Source organism: Papio anubis, chromosome 7 (assembly GCF_008728515.1).
Source record: "Papio anubis isolate 15944 chromosome 7, Panubis1.0, whole genome shotgun sequence".
In the NCBI taxonomy this organism is placed as follows: domain Eukaryota; kingdom Metazoa; phylum Chordata; class Mammalia; order Primates; family Cercopithecidae; genus Papio; species Papio anubis.
Window position 1 is genome coordinate 75,005,110 of NC_044982.1, and position 15,665 is coordinate 75,020,774.

At 40.3% G+C, this 15,665-nt stretch overlaps 1 long non-coding RNA gene across 1 annotated transcript in view; it reads right to left on the reverse strand.

Annotated features, from left to right (window-relative positions):
- Positions 1 to 15,665, reverse strand: part of LOC108586843 — a 27,137-nt gene continuing 11,472 nt past the window's right edge. Inside the window, exon 2 of the long non-coding RNA XR_001904708.2 lies at positions 1 to 163. This is a non-coding gene — a long non-coding RNA (uncharacterized LOC108586843). The remainder of the gene's footprint in view (positions 164 to 15,665) is intronic.

Genomic DNA, 15,665 nt, shown 5'->3' on the forward strand with positions numbered 1-15,665 from the left:
TTTAACCAAACACATATTAATTTATTCATGTAACAAGAATTCCAAAGAAAGGAGTCCAGAGCTGGTGCAGATGTTCAAGAAAGTCACAAGGTCCTTCTGGCTTCCTTTTCCACCATCTTAACTTGTAACTTTCATCCTCAAAGTCGCAAGAAGACTGCTCTACCTGCAGTAAGGAAGAAGAGGGGAAAAGAGGAAAAAGTGTGTGCCAGCAGAGCATGTTCCTTTTATATAATAAAACAAAAGTGTGTCTGGTAGCGGAACCCTGTAACCATCATAGACCACATCTCGGTCATATGGACGTACCTAGATGCAAGGGAGTCTGAGGAAATGAGGTTTTTATAACAAGTCACATTCCCACTTTAAAAAAAAAGTCTTTGATTAATGAAGGTAAGAATGAATACCAGGTAAGCAAATGTATGGTCAAAGTCAATGGCCTTACAAATTGGTACAATATTTGTGAAAAGCAATTTAGACTTGCTATATAGACTTCATACCTGGTGATTTCATAATATCACTTCTAGGAATTTATTCTTAAATAATTCAAATTGTGAAAAGGCTGTAATAAAGATATTTATATTGATGATCTTAAAAACAGAAAAAAATTGGCTGGGTGCAGTGGCTGACGCCTGTAATCCCAGCACTTTGGGAGGCAGAGGCAGGTAGATCACCTGAGGTCAGGAGTTCGAGACTAGCCTGGCCAATATAGTGGAACCCCATCTCTAGTAAAAATACAAAAATAAGCTGGGCGTGGTGGTGGGTACCTGTAATCCCCGCTACTTGGGAGGCCGAGGCAGGAGAATCGCTTGAACCTAGGAGGCAGAGGTTGTAGTGAGCTGAGATCACACCATTGCACTCCAGCCTGGGCGATAAGAGCAAAACTCTGTCTCCAAAAAAAAAAAAAAATAGAAAAAATTTGCATAACCTAAATATCCAAAACTAAGGAAATGATTCTAAAACTTGTATGTTTGCAGACTATGTATTGTATAGGCATTAAAAATTATAATTCTTAAGACTATGAAACAAATGGGGAAATGTTTATGATAAAATGTTTGGGTTGGTTGGTTGGTTTTAGTTGTTGTTGTTTTTTTTTTTTTTGGAACAGATTCTCGCTGGACAGGCTGGAGTGCAGTGGCATGATCTTGGCTCACGGTAACCTCCATCTCCTAGGCTCAAGCTATCTTCCCAGCTCAGCCTCCCAAAGTGTTGTGATTACAGGCATGAGCCACTGTATCCAACCTATGATATAATGTCTTTTTTTGTTTGTTTGTTCACTTGTTTTTGAGACGGAGTCTCTCTCTGTTGCCCAGGCTGGAGTGCAGTGGCTGGATCTCGACTCACTGCAAGCTCCACCTCCCGGGTTTACGCCATTCTCCTGCCTCAGCCTCCCGAGTAGCTGGGACTACAGGCACCCACCACCACGCCCGGCTAGTTTTTTTTATTTTTTTAGTAGAGATGGGGTTTCATCGTGTTAGCCAGGATGGTCTCGATCTCCTGACCTCATGATCCGCCCGTCTCGGCCTCCCAAAGTGCTGGGATTACAGGCTTGAGCCACTGCGCCCGGCTTTGAGCCACCGTGCCTGGCTGATATAATGTTAAAGAAAATAATTGAGAACATGATTTTTTATGAACTAATATTTTATATACATCAAAAACCACAAAGGAAAAAGTTACTGAAAGAAAATACACTAGATGGGCTAACAGTGGTTATATTAAGCTATTGGGGTTATAATTTATTTTTCCACTTTCTTCCAAGTTACAGTTTTAATTGTTTCCTTTAATAATAAATTAATAAACACTGATTTTAAATCAATTTGTTTTATCAGCATATATTCATTGAAGTAGCTCTGAGATCTATTCACTAAAGATTTATACTACTCTAGTATTTCTTCCATTGTTTAGCAGAGCACTGGGATTAAAATGACACCTGATGAATATTTGTTGGTAGATTATTAGATGCTTACTTTTAAACAATATTAAGAAACAGAAGCAATAGGATGCATGAATGGATAGATAAATGGATCAACTGGTAGATCAACAGATAGATTTATTATAGGAAATTCACCCATGTGATTATGGAGGCTGGCAAATTTAAAATCTGCCAAGCTGATGTCCCAGTTTAAGTTCAAACAGGAGCACATTGCTGGAGAACCAGGAAAAGCCCATGTCCTAGTTAAAAGGTCTCAGGCAGGAGAATTCTCTTTTACTTGGAGGAGGGTCGGGTTTTTTTGGTCTGTTCAGGCTTTCAGCTGAATAGGCCCACCCATATTATGGAAGGCAATCTGCTTTACTTAGTCTACAGATTTAAATGGTAATCTTGGGTCGGGCACCGTGGCTCATGCCCATAATCCCAGCATTTTGGGAGGCCGAGGTGGGTGGATCACTTGAGGCCAGGAGTTCAAGACCAGCCTGGCCAATGTGGTGAAACCCCTTCTAGACTAAAAACACAAAAATTAGCCAAGCATGGTGGCACACGCCTATAATCCCAGCTACTTGGGAGCCTGAGGCAGGAGAATCACTTGAACCCAGGAGGCAGAGGTTGCAGTGAGCTGAGATCACACCACTGCACTCCAGCCTGGGCAAAAGAGCGAGACTCTGTCTCAAAAAAATTAAATAAATAAATAAATGTTGATCTTGGGCCAGGTTCAGTGGTCCATACCTGTAATCCCAGCACTTTGGGAGGCTGAGGTGGGTGGATCACTTAAGCTCAGGAGTTTGAGACCAGCCTAGGCAACATGGCAAAAACCCATCTCTACAAAAAATACCGAAATTAGCCAGGTGTGGTGGTGCAAGCCTATAGTCCTAGCTACTCGGGGGGCTGACGCGGAAGGATGGCTTGAACCCGGGATGTAGAGGCTGCAGTGAGCCTGGATGGCGCCTCTGCACTCCAGCCTGTGTGACAGAGCAAAGCCCTGTTTCTGAAAGAAAAGAAAAGAAAAGAAAAGAGGAGAGGAGAGGGGAGGGGAGGGGAGGGGAGGGGAGGGAAGGGGAGGGGAGGAGAGGAATTTTTTCCTTCTTAATACATAAAGTGCCTCTTCTCTAATGGTATACAGGTTTTTATGAATAGGTTTTTTAAGTCTACAAACTTCCTTAGGAAAATATTTATGTCTCATCCAGTTTTGGGCTTCCTGAGTACCTAGCATTGAGTAGATTTAAAACATTTATTTGTGGAATTAACATATTTTATACAATTTTCTTATACCTAATAGAATCAGTAATGTGTTGAAAAAAAAATAGTTCAAAGACATTTTGTAAATAACCAACAGAGTTCAAAGTACTCATATATTGAGTAGTTTAAAATAAATACACCTTTAGCTGGTCAGAATTTTCAGTCACTTTTTAACAAATATGTTCTACATGTTTAACCATAATTTTTTTTTTTAAGATGGGGTCTCACTGTGTGCCCAGGCTAGGCTTGAACTCCCAGCCTCAAGTGATCATCCCACCTAGGCCTTCAAAAGTGCTGGGATTACAGGCATGAGCCACTGTACCTAGCCCATAATTTTAAGTATTAATTGTCAAGTGCACTTAAGGCAAAGCATAGGGAAATTGTTTTGATTATGTTAATATTTTTCCTTTACTGCCATTTTCCCATCTTTGAAGTCCAAAGCATTTAATCCTTTCATGATTCATTTTAATTAGACAGGTTTATTTTCCACACTTACTCTTTGGGCAAAGGCACAAGTTGAACAAAACTAATTTAGCTGGTCAACCATAGTACATATTGTTCCTCACCCTTGGGAGAAGTTACATCACCTTTCTGTTACATTATTTCTGCAGGACCCCATAGAATCAACAGATCTCCAACAACCAAGAATATATGCTAGCACCTTCTGTGAATCCATATTTCACTACAATTAGTACATTTCACTGCTGGCATTTAAATAATCTTTCAAATTTATCAAAAATTTCAAAGCTTTCGTTGTTTCTCCCTCTAGTGGTCAATAATAATCATTAAAATGGAAAAAACTATGTAAAAGTGATATTGAATGTGGGTGAAAGGTGGGGATGAACATTCGATTCTGTTGTAAATAAATGTGAAATGTATTCAAACTTATGTCTCATAATCTGAGAAGTGATTTATTTGGGATACAATTTCTTTAGATACCACACACAAAAACTCTCTATACTTATTCTCTGAATAATACTTATATTTTATCCTAATAATTGTTTAAATATATGCTGCATAGTTAATTTCCGGTTTAGAAAAATGTGGTTTTCATTAGTCTTATGAGATCTGGAAAAAAAAGAAAAAGAAATCAAGTATGATTTTCATACCAAATTACCTGAGACATTTTAGTAATGTGTATCACTAAATATTTTTAATTTTTAAAAAATGTTCCCCTGAGGCCAAGCACAGTGGCTCATACCTGTAATCCCAAGACTTCGAAAAGCTGAGGTGGGTGGATCACTCGAGATCAGGAGTTCAAGACCAGCCTGGCCAACATGGTGAAAACCTATCTCTACTAAAAATACAAACATTAGCCGGGTCTGGTAGTGGGCACCTGTAGTCCCAGCTACTTGGGAAGCTGAGGCAGGAGAACTGCTTCACCCGGGAGGTGAGGGTTGCAGTGAGCTGAGATTGCTAAAACAACAACAACAACAAAAGTGTATGTTGGGCATTTTCACATATCAGTACAATCAATCTGCTACCTTTTAAAAAAGAATTGCATATTATTCCAATGTCTGCATTACTTTTTTTTTTTTTTTTGAGACAGTCTTGCTTTGTCACCCAGGCTAGGCTGCCGTAGCACGATCTGGGCTCACTGCAACCTCTACCTCTGGGGCTCAAGTGATCCCCCACCTCAGCCTCCCAAGTAGTTTGGACCACAGATGCGCGCCACCATGGCGGCTAATTTTTGTATTTTTTGTAGAGATAGTGTCCCACCATGTTGCTGAGGCATGAGAATCACTTGCATCCAGGAGGCAGAGGTTGCAATGAGCCAAGATCGAGCCACTGCACTGCAGCCTAGGTGACAGAGTGAGACTCTGTCTCAAAAAAAAAAAAAAAAAAAAAGGAAAAAAATGTTTCCCTCATAGGTGTGTGTCTTTATTTTAAAAATAAAGAAAAAAAAAGTTTCCCTAATTGGACATTTAATTTTCTCCATTTAATTTTCATTGACTGTTTGCTCTTATGTAATGTTCCACTTTCAATTTTTATTTTCTTGCTCATAAAACATTATGGAAAACTTGTTTAATTAGAAATAAATTTCAGGCCAGGCGCAGTGGCTCATTCCTGCAATCCCAGCACTTTGGGAGGCCGAGGTGGGTGGATCACCAGAGGTCAGGAGTTCGAGCCAGCCTGGCTAACATGGTAAAACCCATCTCTACTAAAAATACAAAAATTAGTTGGGCGTGGTGTTGGGTGCCTGTAATGCCAACAACTTGGGAGGCTGAGATAGGAAAGTGCTTGAACTCGGGAGATGGAGACTGAAGTGAGCCTAGGTTGAGCCACTGCACTCCAGCCTGGGTGACAGAGCAAGACTCCATCACAAAAAAAAAAAAAAAATTAATTTCAAAATTCAAAATTCCATGATACTTTTGCAAAATAATGAGAATGATATACAGATATACAGAGGGGATATATGTACATATGAGAAATTCTTATTTCAGAGGTGGAACTATGGTTAAGCATTTCTCTTTCTGTTTTCTTTTCTTTTTTTTTTTTTTTGAGACAGAGTCTCACTCTGTTGCCCAGGCTGGAGTGCAGTGACGTGATCTCAGCTCACTGCAACCTCTGCCTCCTGGGTTCAAGTGATTCTCCTGCCTCAGCCTCCCGAGTAGTTGGGACTACAGGCACCCACCACCACATCTGGCTAATTTTTGTATTTTTAGTAGAGATAGGATTTCACCATGTTAGCCAGAATGGTCTCGATCTCCTGACCTCGTGATCTGCCCACCTCAGTCTCTCAACGTACTGGGATTACAGGTGTGAGCCACCGCGCCCAGTCGAAAACTTTTTAATTTTTAAAATTTTGTTGATTAAATATAGTAAATAGTGAATCATCTTGAAAGGAACACTGTTAAACATGATGAACTAAGTAAAGTATTTAAAAGAGAAAGTTAATTGTAGTACTCCTTTTACTAAGAAGGTTATGGTAAATTGGACATTCAGTTTTATTTGCTTTAGGCTAAAGTTGTTTCTTCTGGGACCAATGAAGGACCAAAAACCCTAAGTATATAAGAATCTTTTTATAGGGTGATCAAGTTTTCCCAGTTTCCCAGTTTTAAAACTTTCCCAGTTTTAAAACCAAAAGCCCCACTTTCCCCTCAGCCCCAGATCTAGACAAACCAGGACAGCTAGTCATTCTAACTCCTCTCCTTATGGCTACTTTTTTGTTTTTTGTTTTTTGGTTTTTTTTGAGAAAGAGTCTCGCTCCGTTGCCCAGGCTGGAGTGTGGTGGCGCGATCTCGGCTCACTGCAGCCTCAACCTCCCCGCTCAGCCTCTCAAGTACCTGGGTCTACAGGTGTGCACCACCAAGCCCGGGTCATTTTTTTTATTGTTTGTAGAGACAGGATTTTGCCTTGTTACACAGGCTGCCTTACAGCTACTTCTGAGCAAGGTAGCGTCACCTCCTTGACCTTTGAGGCAACATGGGGCAGGGGACTCAAGGAAAACTTCAGTCTTTTCCAGAACTAACTCAGCTCTTTCCTGACCCACCACTGACCTAGCTGCAGCCTGCCTCCAAGTATCCCAGGGCACACAAGAACACCACTGACCATGACCCAGCACGTGGCCTGCAGCACATTCTGCTTCCTGACCCTGCTTTTCTGCTCCCCATCTATCACTGACAGTCTCGCTCCCACTGAGGGGGCTACCAACTCCCACACAACTGTACTCCCTGGGACTCTGCTGCCATAGAAAGACTCCTTTTTTTTACCACATACGTCAGAGTTTTACAGACTTCGTTTTTAGAGCATTGCATTCTTTACTAAGACTTGGCATGCAGAAAAGGAAATAAAGAATGGTTTTATCCTCACAAAGAGGGTAATGATAACAGGCAATTTCTTTCTTTCTCTCGCTCTTTTTTTTTTTTTTGAAATCTTATTTTGGTGTTGAGCAAGTAAGTAGATGTATTTAAAAATCAAACTAGCTCGGAGTCATATCAACTTAAGAATATCAAGAGTAAGAACAATGAAAACATATTCTTATTTGATTTGTTACCTGTTACCATTTTATCATTGGCTAATGTTTAACCATAGGCTCTGAAGATTTAAATTTTAAAATCTTGAAAGGAGAATCAAATAAATATTAAAATTTTTTTTTAAATTGTAGTATTAATTTTTTAAATCAGGTTATACTTACACCTGATAAAATATTCAGGCCTGGTGCGGTGGCTCATGCGTGTAACCCCAGCACTTTGGGAGGCCGGGGTGGGCAGATCACCTGAAATCAGGAATTCGAGACCAGCCTGGCCAACGTGGTGAAATCCCATCTCTACTAAAAATACAAAAATTAGCTGGGCGTGGTGGCAGGTGCCTGTAATCCCAGCTACTCAGGAGGCTGAGGCAGGAGAATTGCTTGAACCCGGGAGGCGGAGGTTGCACTGAGCCAAGATCATGCCATTGCACTCCAGCCTGGGCAACAAGAGCAAAACTCTGTCTCAAAAACAAAAAAAAGAAAAAAGAAAGAAAAAGAAAAAATTCAAAACAGGCAGCCTGTCTTTCAAACCTTGTACTTCAGTCATCTTGTTCCCTACCCAATAACAGGTAATTTCTTTAGGCACATTATAATAGTCACAAGTCAAGCTGACTATGAAAAACTGTTAAATCTTCCACAGCATTAACTATAAAAGTGTTAACTTTGAACTCTAGTTTAACAAATTTTGAATTTCTAAGGATATCAAGAGCATGTTTTTGAAAAGGGCTACACATTTTTTTCCATGAAAAGTAAAACGTAAGGGCTTTTACATTTGTCACCTAGTAAGGGCTAGGTGACAAGTAACTTTGTCTGTTATAGAGGCTGAGCTGTATGATCCCAACTCTGTGTGTTGCAGAGGCTGATTTCTCCTCCAGTTAACAACCTACTCATCAACCACTCAGTATCAGCAAAACCATCATCTTCCCCCAAAAACCATTGTTTCTCTTTCTCCATTGTTCTTTAAACAAACCATACCACCAACCAGATGCAAAAACCCAAACATTTATGAGGCATCTTTGACTCCTACCTCTACGTCACCGCCATATGCCATCAATCCTCCATGGAAATGTTTCTCAAACTCCACCTTTGCTCTTTCCTCATGGGACACACCCTAACGGGGTAGCTATCATCTCTCACAAGACTCCCATGGGTCTGCACAATTGCCCCTCTCCAATTAATTCTCTATACTACTGCCACATGTATGGTGTTATGGCTGAATTATGTTTCCATAAAACTTGTATGTTAAAACCCAGTACCTCAGAATGTGACCATATTTAAAGACAAGGCCTTTAAAGGGTGACTAAGTTAAAATGAGATCATGGAGGGATCTTAATCCAATTGGAGCTGTGTTCTTCTAAGAAGACATCCTTATAAGAAGAAGAAAGAGACCCGAGGGGCTCACACACAGACAGAAAAGATCAAATAAAGAGGCAGTAAGAAGGAGGCCATCTGGAAGCTAAGGAGAGAGGCCTCCAAGGAAACCAAGCCTGCAACATCTTGATGTCGGACTTAAAGCCTCCAGAACTGTGGGAAAATAAATTACTGTTGTTTAAGCCAACCAGTCCATGGTATTTTGGCAGCCATAGAAAATTAATAATTATGTTGTCGTCCCCCTTCCCATCACCCTTAAAATAAAATGCAACGGAATTAATATGACTATAAAGCTCTAGATGATTTGGTCCTATGCACACCTCTTGCCTCATTCCTTTCCCTAGCTCTCTGCCTCTAGCTGTGCTGAACTTCTCCCAGTTCTCAAACATACCTGGGGCCTACTCACAAGGTGCTTCCTTTGCTGGAAGTACCAGTCCCCCATCTTCATTACCCACCTAACTTCAAGTCTCAGCTCAGAAGTCACTTCCTTAAGGAAATCTCCCTGACTCCCTAGTCTATGTCAATCTCCTCTTTATATCACTAAACACGTTTGTCATTATCTGCCTCCTACCTACTGTTTTTTCTACTAATTAAGAAGCTCCACAATAGCTGAATCACTACTCCCTGGTTTACTTTTCTACTTACAATGCCAGCACAGTACTTGGCATATAGTGGGACTTCAACAGCATTCGTTGGCCATAAGACTGATGCTCTCTTTCTTTCACTATCTACAGCTACTTCTGTTGAAAAATTGAGACATCAATTGGCTTAGTTGGAGAAGCTCCTGGGACAGCATCATAAGATGCCTAAAATGCAGCAATCCTTCCCAGCAGACTGTATTTTCACTGGCACCTATAGCTTCCCAGGAGATGTAGTAAAAAGGAAGAATGGCTAATAGACCTCAACATTCCTCTCTTAGGCCCTGTCCCATATGACCAGGGGGATCATGCAAGCTGAGCTCCGGAGATATGCCTGTATCACATACTAGCCGAGAACACTTCTGTAAAATGGTATTCGGAGAGGGACTATGAACGAGCCTAGCAAACACTACAGTATTTTGAACTGCAGCCAAGATCATCTACAAAAATAATTCTTGGAATGTTAAAGAGGATATTTTAAGCCTCGGAATGTAGTAGGAGGAACACATATTTTCAAATAGGAATCTGGGATGTTCTGCAAGTTCTGATAATCTCACTAAAGTGAGAGTTCATTAGCTGAGTTTTATTCCAAAAGGAAGGGAACAAACACCTCCAGTGTGCTAGAAATGAAGGACTTCACAGAGATACACGTTAACTCTCTGTTCTGAAAAACCATCTCTCAAAAGTTTTTCTTTCCTTTGGTGTTGCCTGGATCTTGAAACAGGGTAGTATACCTTTTCTTTCTCTAAGGAGCCGCAATATTCTATTATTTGCCATGAGAGAAAATCTTTGTGACCTACATCTTCTATGCAGGTCCCTGAGCCATCTTTTTTCTGGTGCCTACAGTGACTGATTACTGGCCCTGATGTGTGAAGCAATTCCTGCAGAGGTCTTGGAGGTCTTGCTTTAAGGCAGGAGGAGACTGCCTGCAGGCAAGATAATGGCTGGCTAGCAAAGATAGGTGTGAAAAGGTCAACCAGCAGGTTGACTCTATGAAATATGAATTTCAGCACCATTTCTTTTTATAGTTTTAAAAATTACTATATGCCAGTTATATTCATATGTTTTATCTCTTTAATCTCCAGAATAATTTGCAATGGAATATTAGGAAACTATTAAAATGAAAATACAGGCTGGGTGTGGTGGCTTGTGCCTATAATCCCAGCATTTCAGGAAGCCGAGGTGGGCAGATTGTTTGAGCTCAGGAGTTTGAGGCCAGACTGGGCAACATGGCAAAACCCTATCTTTACAAAAAAACACCAAAGAATTAGCCAGGCATGGTGGCACATGCCTGTGGTCCCACCTATTCGGGAGGCTGAGGTGGGAAGTTCACTTGAGCCAGGAGGTCGAGGCTGCAGTGAACCATGATCATGCCACTGCACTACAGCCTGAGCCACAGAACAAAACCCTGTCTCAAATGACCAGGGAGATCATGCAAGTTGAGCTCCGGAGATATGCCTGTATCACAGACCAGCTGAGAATGCTTCTGTAAAATGGTATTCAGAGAGGGACTATGAACTAGCCTAGCAAACACTACAGATGCATATTTGTTAACATATAAGTTTATTGATATGGAGAACATTTAAAACATTTTCCGGGGGGGGACAGGGTCATGCCCAGGCTGGACTGCAGTGATGCAATCATAGCACACTGCACCCTCGGCCTACTGGGTTCAAGCAATCGTCCCACTTTAGCTTCCCAAGTAGTTGGGATCACAAATGCATACCACCGTGCCTGGCTAATTTTTTAATTTTTTGTCTCGATACATTGCCCAGGCTGGTCTCGAACTCCTGGGCTCAAGCAATCCTCCCGCCTTGGCTTCCCAGAGTGCTGGGATTACAGGCATGAGTGACTATGCCTGGCCGGAAAACATTTAAAACATATAAATGGAAAAGATTACCAAACGGAATGCATAGAGTGGGCCCATTTTTATAGAAATACACATACATATTTAGATTTATATACCACAGCAAAATGTCTAGTGAGTCAAGCACTTTTTAAAAATCTCTTTAAGATAAATAGGGGATATCTGAAACAGGGAATCTAGTAGGACTGAGGCCATATCTTATAAAAATAGTAAAGCCAAGATTTAAATCCAGGTATTTCTGAAGCAAACCTCCAAAGCTATTTTGTACTTTGCTAGGTTACTTTCTTGGTCAATCTTGAAGCATGACTAGACTTCCTCAGGAGAACGCTTTATTTATAAAATAAAGAAACCCACCTCACACTCCCTAAAGATCTCATAAAAATGAGGTTCTGGTAGTTGGTAGTGAACATTTTACATCTAAATTCGGTATGGCCATAAAAACTCCTTACCTTGGGTAAGCCACAGTAGGCCTGAGTTGCCTTAGTTTTTATACTGTCCCTATGCCCAAATTAGAAGAAAAACATAAATGAGCCACATTTGACCATGGGTGTCATAAAGATATCTTAGAGGACGAAATTTTTTTAAGTATAGGAGTATTTTTAAATATTTCATCTCATTCATCTGAATACCTCTGGACCCTTGATAATTAAATCATAATCTCAAAGACCATTGTATTATATTGTCTTAAGTTATTTCGTTTACCTAGCCATAGAAATTTCTTTCTTCCATCAGGAAGATAGAGAAAGAAGGGGACATGTGATTCATATGACAAGGAGCTCTGCATTCCTTCTGCCAATTGTGTTTTGAAATAAGGAAAGGAAGAGATGACACTGGGATACTGCCTGAAAGACATGAATGTAAAGTGAGCCATTAAAAAGGTTGACTCTGATGTCAAAAACTTAAAGAATACTTCCTGTCCAACTGGCAAACAATAAGAAATGTTTATTTTCAGGAAGATAGCTTACTAATTTTGGTTTTTGTTTGTTTGTTTTGGTTTGTTTTGTTTAGAGATGGGGTCTCACTATGTTGCTCAGGCTGGTCTCAAACTCTTAGGTTCAAGCAATCCTCATGCCTCGGCCTTCCAAAGTGCTGGGATTATAAGTGTGAGCCACTGCACCTGGCCACTAGTTATTTAAGGTCAAAAAAGTTTGTTAAGAAAGTTGTCATTCTAGTCATCTAGTTGTCACTAGTAGAAACCCACACTAAGTTTACAAATTATATCTTCCACTTGATTTGGCAGTGTCAAAGTAAATACCATGATTAGGAAACTCCTCTTTAGAAAGTCAAAACCATACTAATATTGCTTCTTCCATTTTAGTTTTAATATTCAATACTTAAATGCAAACGGTTTTCCTTTTAGTAGGTAGTGGCTATTGATAACACACTGTGAAATAAGAATACACTCTTAAACAAACCGTCCCTTAGACCTGCACTCTGTGGTGGCTATTGGGCACTTGAGTGTGACTTATTGAAATTGATGTACACTGTATGTATAAAATACACATCGGATTTTAAAGTCTTAGCACCAAGAAGGATGTAAAATACCTCATCAGTATTTCTTGTATTGACTACATGCTGAAATGGTAATATTTTGATATATTTGATTATAGCAGTAAAAAAAAGTACTATCAAAATTAATTCTATCTGCTTTTTACATGTAGCTTCTAAAGAATTTTTCATGTGGCTCACACAGTATTTTTATTGGAGAACACTGCCTTCACTTTTCACCTGAGTCAGGAGTAAGAGTATCAGACTTTATTCCTATATACTTGGAATATCTTGGTCTTACAATTTACTTTAAAAGAGGAACAAAAATGTAGAACTTTTACAAGCATGGTTAACAAAATGGAGACTATAAAACTAATGTTCCCAAAGTAGCATTTATGCACCTGTTAAATCCTTTCACAACTGTCTTCCACGCTACCTCTTCCCTTGCCTGTACTAATATTAATATAATAGCCTTTTAACAGATGCAACAGATCCTTTTTGATGGTTGCCTTTACCATCTCAGTCCTTGCTGGCCAGACTTCTTTCTTCTGCTGGAATCTACTTTTTTTTTTTTTTTCTTTGCCCAAAAGTTTCTCTGGCCACAAGATCCCACTAGGCTCATGTGTATGGCAGACGAAATACCAAGAAATTACCCACTGGGAGCTTCCTCAAACAGTAACTGACAGGAGTTGATGTGTACATACCCCAGCCCTTCACACCTTCATACTGCAAGTGAGGCAAGCCAGCAGTATGTGTTCTACACCCGGACTTCCTCTTCCTCGGTGGGATTCAGCTTTAGTTACCTGCAGCTGTAACTTGTTTAATAATTCACCGTTTGTTGCTCCTGCCTTTCCCTCTTTCTTCCCCATCCCTTATTGGATTTCCTGGAATCATTTATTTAGCAAATAAGCTACTTGCCTGAGAATCCTTGTCTTGGGGTCTGCTTGTGAAGAACCCAAACTAAGATAATTGGTATTCCCACTTCCCCTCTCACCTTTCACTAATCCATCCTCAACCTCAAAAGCTGGGTTATCTTTTTAAACAATCGCTGTGACCATATCACTTCTTAATTACAACTTTTCAGTGATTTCCCACCGCTCTTAGACTAAGACTATCTAATACTCAGATTCAAGTTTCTTGATATCAATTCCAACGACTGGTGTACTGCCCAAGCTTCTTTGCCACATTCTAGAGAATTTGCCATCACTCAGAACTGCTAAACCTCAAAAATTTTAAATTCCAGCATCCCACACGTGACCATAGTTTTCTGTTTATACAAACACTACTCCTCTACCTGCACTAAGACCTCCAGTCTCTCAATCTCTCGTTTTCTCACCATCTGGCAAGCTCATTATGGCTTTGCACACTCCTTATTTCACCTAAACCCCCAGCCACACCACTTTTACTACTCTCTGACTGGCACTCCCAAGTCAGCTGGCCTCCTCTCCTGGTAGTATTAGCTTAGAAACCATCTACCCTGAATATTTTGCAATCTCCTTCTGCCCATATATCCAGGCTAGAAGCAAATGTAACAGAATGAGCAGTTCAGAATTTAAAATTTGCCTGATGAGGTATTTTCCGCCTTCTCAGGACAGGGACCACAAATAAGTGGTCCCTAATCTCAAACAGAGGCTTAATACCACTCATTTTTAATGTCTCATCACTTTCGTAGGAAATTCTAAATCTTCATTGCTCTCCACCATCCTGGGTCTGTTTACTCTCAGCAGATTACCTCAAGTCTGAATTGGCAAAGAAGCAAATCTATCCAAAGCCTTAACTCTTTTGCTCCTGCACAAAACTGATATTCTCCTTTTGTGCTCCACAGTCCAACCCTGTCTCCCGAGACTGATCCTGAATCCAAGTCCTTTCATAATCAAGATCTAGGCCAATTTCCCAGCCTCACCTTCTGCCTCTCCTCCAGGTATATCCTGCCTGCAGTTCTGGGAATCCTGTCCAGACATGGAGAAGATATGGAGCTCAATGTGGTGGATCATATCCAATAAAGTCACCTGCTGGAAGCAGATCCCAGGAAAGAGCCGAATTCCTATTTCCTATTTTTTTTTTTTTTAATACTTTAAGTTTTGGGACACTTGCAGAATGTGCAGGTTTGTTACATAGGTATACACGTGCCATGGTGGTTTGCTGCACCCGTCAACCCGTCATCTACATTAGGTATTTCTCCTAATGCTGTCCCTCCCGTAGCCCCCTACCCCCCGACAGGCCCCAGCATGTGATGTTCCCCTCCCTGTGTCCATGTGTTCTCATTGCTCATCTCCCACTTATGAGTGAAAACACGCAGTGTTTGATTTTCTGTTCCTGTGTTAGTTTGCTGAGAATGATGATTCCCAGCTTCATCCATGTCCCTGCAAAGGACATGAACTCATCCTTTTTTATGGCTCTATAGTATTCCATGGTGTATATGTGCCACATTTTCTTTATCCAGTCTATCATTGATGGACATTTGGGTTAGTTCCAAGTCTTTGCTATTGTGAATAGTGCTGTAATAAACATATGTGTGCATGTATCTTTATAGTAGAATGATTTATAATCCTTTGGGTATATACCCAGTAATGGGATGGCTGGGTCAAATGGTATTTCTGGTTCTAGATCCTTGAGGAATCACCAAACTGTCTTCCACAATGGTTGAACTAATTTACACTCCCACCAACAGTGTAAAAGTGTTCCTATTTCTCCACATCCTCTCCAGCATCTGTTGTTTCCTGACTTTTTAATGATCACCATTCTAACTGACATGAAATGGTATCCCATTGTGGTTTTGATTTGCATTTCTCTAACGACAAGTGATGATGAGCTTTTTTTCATGTTTGTTGGCCATATAAATGTCTTCTTTTGAGAAGTGTCTGTTCATATCCTTTGCCCACTTTTTGATGGGGTTGTTTGTTTTTTCTTATAAATTTGTTTTAAGTTCCTTGTAGATTCTGGATATTAGACCTTTGTCGGATGGATACGTTGCAAAATTTCTCTCCCATTCCATAGGTTGCTGTTCACTCTGATGATAGTTTCTTTTGCTGTGCAGAAGCTCTTTAGTTTAATTAGATGCCATTTGTCAATTTTGGCTTTTGTTGTCACATTGCTTTTGGTGTTTTAGTCATGAAGTCTTTGCCCATGCCTATGTCCTGAATGGTATTGCCTAGGTTTTCT